Genomic DNA, 6,000 nt, shown 5'->3' with positions numbered 1-6,000 from the left:
TACAGCTAAGGAGATTGGTGGGTTACAGACTTGACAGCTAAGGAGGTTGGTGGGTCACAGACTTGACAGCTAAGGAGGTTGGTGGGTTACAGACTGTTGTTTGATGCTAGCAAGTTACTTGTCCAGTTAGCTCAGTCTGATGTAAGCACATACTCTGTCCACAGTACCTCTCACCTTCAAATAAAGGGTGGGCCTTGCCATCCAGATGGCCTGATTGAGTTGTATCAACCTCATCTCACTCCTTTCCCTTTGTCCTCTTATTAATGTATTAATGAGACCGTAGCCACCCTTCTTAACAAATTTTATGTCCAAATTACTACATACTGTGCTGAGGCTACTTCTGAGACCTCTGTTTGCTTGTCTTTTGAGCACTAATTAACCAGTAGTGGGCTACAGTCCAACAGTGGAGGAGTCTTGGCTCTGCCCTTGAGTTGCTCAGCATCACTGGTGCAGGTCACACTAGATATCGATGTCTTCCATAATGTCAGCCATCTAGACCAGATGGCTACTGCCACAAGCAGCTGTGAAGTTTGCTGTGTTAGCTGGCAGTGGGCACACACACACTCTTGAGGTACCCTACTGTCTGTTTAGAACCTACTACGGCCTGTTTTAAATGAATTTCTGTGGAGTTGAATGATTGCTATTCAGGTGTCTACTCTGTCATTTGCTGATAATTGGCCTTTGGACAACAGTAAGTAATTCTAAATGGAAACAAGAAATCAGGTGTGTCTGCATCTATCTGTCACCTGCCTATCTCCTCTCCTGTGCAGCGCAGACATTCCTTAACTTCTTCTTCATAAAGGAATTGTATTAGACTTATTTGGGAACCAGTTGAGCATAGGAATGTGAGGGTGGTCAGGTTAGAGAAAGGACACTGCTACTGTGTTCTTTCCTGTTCTTAAACTCAGAAGTGCTACTGCTCTGTGGCCCTATCGTAATCTGCTGAAACCTTTCATACAAGCATGAAGAGGGAGGTCTCCTCTCATGGCTAAAAATTTTGCTTGGCAAGGCCTTTGTTGGCCTAGCTTTCCCAGTCAGAGGCATGATTAATGCAGATTAATAAGAGAAAGAGAATCTCAAGTCTGTTTCTTAATGAAAAGGAGGGATGTGGAAGTGTTTACAGCTGCATTGGTGATGATCTATCAGTTACCACTTAACCTCATAGAAGGATGAGACAAATGTCACATACACTCTCTTCAAATAAGCAGCCAGAGGAGAATTGAATAGTCTCTGCAGTGTATATCAAACTCCAGTGATTGGCTGGTGGCTCAGGGATGCTGTGGTGGTGGAAGCAGCCACTTACACAGGTCTGTACTTAAGCATAGTTCACAGAAACTAGGCATTCAGCTGAAAGTGAAGCCACGTTCATAGTCCATCACAAACGGCACAAACTTAAGATCATTTTCCAACAGTAGTGATTGGATGTATGAACAACAGGTGGCACCCTTCAGGTCCCCAGGGAGGCTGAGGCCAGTGTCACTTTCTGTTCTGATCAGGACTCTGCCTGGCCCACCCTTCTTTTTTCCTGTAAATAAAAGAGTTTGGGTTTTTGTTTTCTTTGTTTGTTGTTTTCCTATTTACCTTGTAAAAACCTACAAACAATTAGTGGAAATTCTTCCTCAATTCTCATATTTAAATGAACTCTATTACGAGAGGTACTTCTTTGATGGGAACAGACCATAGAGAATCTTAAAATGAAATCTATAGTGTGTGTGTGTGTGTGTGTGTGTGTGTGTGTGTGTGTGTGTGTGTTATGGGAAATTAGTTGAAATTTCAACAAGACTGGAAAATGAGGACAAACTACTTGATTCATGTATTAAGAAAATGAAAGTCCACTGACTAACAGCTAGGTTAATTGCTATAACAGGGGACATGAATCTACAAGCCTAAAACTGCAGTGTGCTTTATCTGAATGTAAAATAGCCAAAAAACGAATAAATAAATAAATTTTATATATATATAAATTTTATATATATATGAGAGTAAATAAAGAGAGAGAGAATAGAGAGAAATGCTCACCTAGACAGGCCACTTTGAGATAGTGTATCCATGATAAATGTGGTTTAACTTTCAGTTTTAAAAGAGGTCTTAATTTTTTTAAAGCATGCTTAAAATTGTCTATCTGAAAAAAATTAAAATTTTAAAATCCGTGATTGAAATGTTAGAAAAATGTTTATATGCTCAAAACCAAAGGGAGACTCCGGGTCACGGCTTCCAGGGCTTTGACAGAGGCCCCTGCTTTTCAAGAGTTGAGCTATGGTTTATGCTACAGATGGTGCTTTGGAGTAGCCGACACAATAATTGATGGTTTCTGGTTTCCCCTCCCACTATAGAAAGACGCAGATACCTTTTCCCAAGGCACGGGTTTTCTCCTTCCAATCACTGTCCATAAAACACTGGCAGACAAACAGAACAAACCTCCTCCTCTCTTCTGTTACATATTCTGAACATCTCACTGTGACCTGGTGGCTGCTGGCCCCTCCTCATGATGAGAGATTTCCCTTGGATTGAAGTAGTGGTTTGGAGGAATCTTACTTCTTAGTACTAACTTGCAGTTTATTTATCCTCTCTTCAGACCTGACAACATGCAATTTATTTTTAAAATAGAAAAAAAAAATCAGCCTTTTATTTCTCCAAATAAAAGTAACACAAAACAAAAGATTGTATAGGCAGCAAAAATGCTAGGTGTGTCATATACTTTTAAAACTCAGCTACAAGAACTACTAAAAACATTTCTCAATTTTGATCACATTAAAAAAAGTTTCATTTTAAAATCTCATATTTAACTTCCCCCCACTGACAAATACAAATAAAATAATCCTTTGTGCCTCAAAATAGTTGTAGTTCGTTTCTGTAAAACATTTGAACAGTAGCTTGTATGGTCTTTCCCATGCCAACAATATGAAAGCGTTTTCAGCCTTTCAGCCTAAGTCAACAGAAGTGGTAGCCCGGGGATCCTCAGCTTGTAATTGTGCAAATTTGGAAAACAGAGGCTTTTAAAAAGGGGAAGTGATTCTTTCAGTTCCTAAAGTTTTGTTTCACACTGTGTTCAGATCATAAAAAAGGTACAGAAGTTTCCCACCACCTCTAGTGTGCTAAAATTGACATTAAAAAATTCCTCTGCTGATCTTTATTTTGAAAGGTACAGTAAATTATGTAGCTTCTCGTTATCTGCCAAATGTTCATTTGTACTGTGAGCCTTTATTAATAGCTATAGCCTTTTTAGGTTTAGGTGTAATTATTTTTGGTTAAAAATGCCAGTGATTAAGATTATTTTGTAGATGCTCCCTCCTCCAGATTAGTTTTTAAATATAATTAGAGTACTAACAGCAAGGATAGCTTCATCTTTTAAATGCAGCTTGTCCTCCACAAAGTAGAGCTGAGGTAGAACTAGAAACGGAACAAACTTCCTGGTACAGATTGGCATGCTTTAGAGCCAGAAGAGTAAACGATTTTTTGTATCATCACAAAGTTTTTTAAAAGGGTTAGTTTCCTACTAATTCCAACCGTATTTCCACTGTTTTAAAAATATTTTAATATTAATATTTCTAAGGAAAAAGATGGCATTAACAAATCCAGTCCCATGTGGCAGGATTTCGCACTCTACTTTTGGAAGAGCTGAAAGTTTTAAGTCCCGAGGAGATAAGATACTGGGCTGGAGTTGTTCCAGTGGAAGTCTCCTTTGATTTCTCAGTACCTGTAGCCACTTGGGAAGCCTTAGAATCCATAGCCCGCGCCTCCCATTTAAACTTAAATCGCGTCTTCTCCCTGCAGCCAAGAACTTTGAAGTCCTTGAATTGGGAAAGGGCTTGAGGCTGGCAGTCACTGAGCGCGCTCTGCAAAACCTGAGCGGGTGCTGGGCGCGACCCACACACTTGCCCCTGGCCGGGGGCGGCGGCTGTGCGGGAGCCGGAGCGGCGGCTCTCTCGGGCTTACCTGAGCTGCGGGCGCCGGGCCGGGCCGGGCGGGGCGGCGAGCCGGGCCGCGGTTGCGCTGCGAGCGGCTGTGCGCACTCAGGGAGCCTCCCGAACAATGCGAGCAGGACGCCGAGCGCGCCGGGCCTTGGAGCGTTACGTCACCGCTCAGCCTTATAAGGCGCGCGGCATGTGCGGCCGGGCGGCGGGGCCACAACAGCCCAGACCCTCACAGCTCCGCAGACAACATCCGCGTGGATGCCCCGTGGGTCCGCTGCTCCGGGTGAGGGTCCAGCGGGCCTGACCTGCACCCTCCTACCAGGCTGCCCAAGATCATGGGGGTCAAGTTCGACCCTCCTCCCTCTTATTGGATCTCATAACTTAAGTTGCAGCTTTAAATTCTTAAATACACATCCTGATTCTTGTGTAAACTTTTGCAAATACATTTTGTTACATTTGTTTTGGGATTTCTGCGGAAGGCAGGAGAGGAAAAGAAGTTGGGGTTTTGGACATGTAAACTTCAAACCTCTTTTCTCTTTGTAGAGAGTGAGGGTCCTCAGAGGAGAGTATTTTATTTCCTGATGATGTAACTACCAAACAATTCTTCAAGTGATGATGGGAAGGCCAGATGAAGTCTTATTTTTCTGTCTTTTTACTGAAAAGACCTCCTGTCCTCTCATTTCTACGTGCCTGTGTTTTAATGAAAGCAGTTAAAACTAATCAGATATTTTTGCAGGGAAAGTATTTTTAAAGAAATTAAATGTTTTGTCCAGTACTTGCAGGACAATGTTTAAAAATAGAACTTCAGAACTAATTTTAATCTGTCGTCTCCTTCTGACCAAATAAGACAAAACAAAACAAAAACAAACTCAAAGATACAGGAAGAAAAACATTGGCCAAATATGCTTGAATTAGATCTGTTACCCTCTGGTGTGGGACAGATTTCCTTGTATAGAAATCTTTATAAATGAGCGCTGACCTCCTAGTTACTGTGAACATCAGTAAGTGAACCCCCAAAGCCACACCCCAAACCCGTGAATCTGCTAAATACATTAGAGATGTCGCAGCCTCATCTGCAGGCTTCATAGGGGTAGCTTTAGTAGCTTGAGTCTATTTAAAACCCCTTTTTAAATCATGCTAGAATAGCATTGCTTCCTATTATGATGTACATTACATGTCTTTGGACTTATTGTTCTCATATGTCTGCCAAGCTGGAACTATGAGGGTACTGAGAGAGCATGGTTACAGAGTATCCCATTAGTGAAGTGCTGTGGGGAGCAGGGCCCCCAAGTAAGCATGTGTCCTCTGCTTTACAGCGGCTAGCTGGACAAGACAAGTGTGTTTCTGTTACAGCTCCTCCTGAGACAGCCAAGCTGCCTCTCATGCATCAATTTAAAGACAAGCGAATGAATATCCCCTTCTGAATTTAAATTTTCATAGTGAATTTAATATTTGCTTGGCAGGATCTGGGTATTTTAGATGTTGCTGTTACCTTTATTGCTCTTCTATATTTGAGAAGCACATTTATGATCTTTTTCAGTTTTGCTTGCACATCTGCTTATGAGCTATACCCATTGAGATGCCTGTCCTTTTTTATTTGACATGAGATAAGGTGACTGATGAAAGCCACGGGAAACTTGAACTCACGCACACAGCATCCGTTTATCCCGGGGCGAGCCGTTCCTGATTTGCTTAGTTGGCTGTGCTTTTTGCCTGTTAGTGAACCGTTTCCTAATATTCACTGCTGCCACCTAGTTCCTTCTCGCCAGTGTGTGCTCAGGCTTCGCACCCACTCTCCCTCTGACTCCCATGTCCCTGTAAAACTATCCCTCTGTGTTATCCTGTTCTGAACATGAAGGACCTGAACAGCTACGAGGCTTCTCTGCAGTTCCTGAAACAAGTCACAAGAGAAGGAAGGCTCCTTCCTGTTCCTCATATGCCTTACTTGGTGCCCTGTTGCTGACTGAGGCACTGGTCTCTGGCCTCTATGATTCAGCTTTCCAACTAAGGTCATGGTATGTAAGCGCTTTCTTCAGTAACCAATAATAATCCTGTTTTTTGAGCTTTTACATCACACCAGTGGCCA

At 42.3% G+C, this 6,000-nt stretch overlaps 2 protein-coding genes across 4 annotated transcripts in view; one reads left to right on the top strand and one right to left on the bottom strand.

Annotated features, from left to right (window-relative positions):
• Cmss1 (cms1 ribosomal small subunit homolog) overlaps positions 1-6,000 on the top strand; it is a 299,845-nt gene that overhangs the window by 47,118 nt on the left and 246,727 nt on the right. The gene's annotated exons all lie outside the window — the stretch shown is intronic.
• The window catches only part of Filip1l (filamin A interacting protein 1 like), a 240,257-nt gene that overhangs the window by 44,187 nt on the left and 190,070 nt on the right, over positions 1-6,000 (bottom strand). The window contains exon 1 of one of the 3 annotated variants that reach the window (XM_021209007.2): positions 3,937-4,063. The exons of the other annotated variants lie outside the window; for them this stretch is intronic. The gene's annotated coding sequence lies outside the window, so the exon portion shown is untranslated. Of the gene's footprint in view, positions 1-3,936; positions 4,064-6,000 lie in introns of those variants that run through there. 3 annotated transcript variants of the gene reach the window in all.

The sequence above is a fragment of the Mus pahari genome, chromosome 12 (genome assembly GCF_900095145.1).
Source record: "Mus pahari chromosome 12, PAHARI_EIJ_v1.1, whole genome shotgun sequence".
Taxonomy (NCBI): domain Eukaryota; kingdom Metazoa; phylum Chordata; class Mammalia; order Rodentia; family Muridae; genus Mus; species Mus pahari.
The sequence above is the reverse complement of the archived record's forward strand: the minus strand, read 5'-3'. Positions and strand labels throughout refer to the sequence as shown.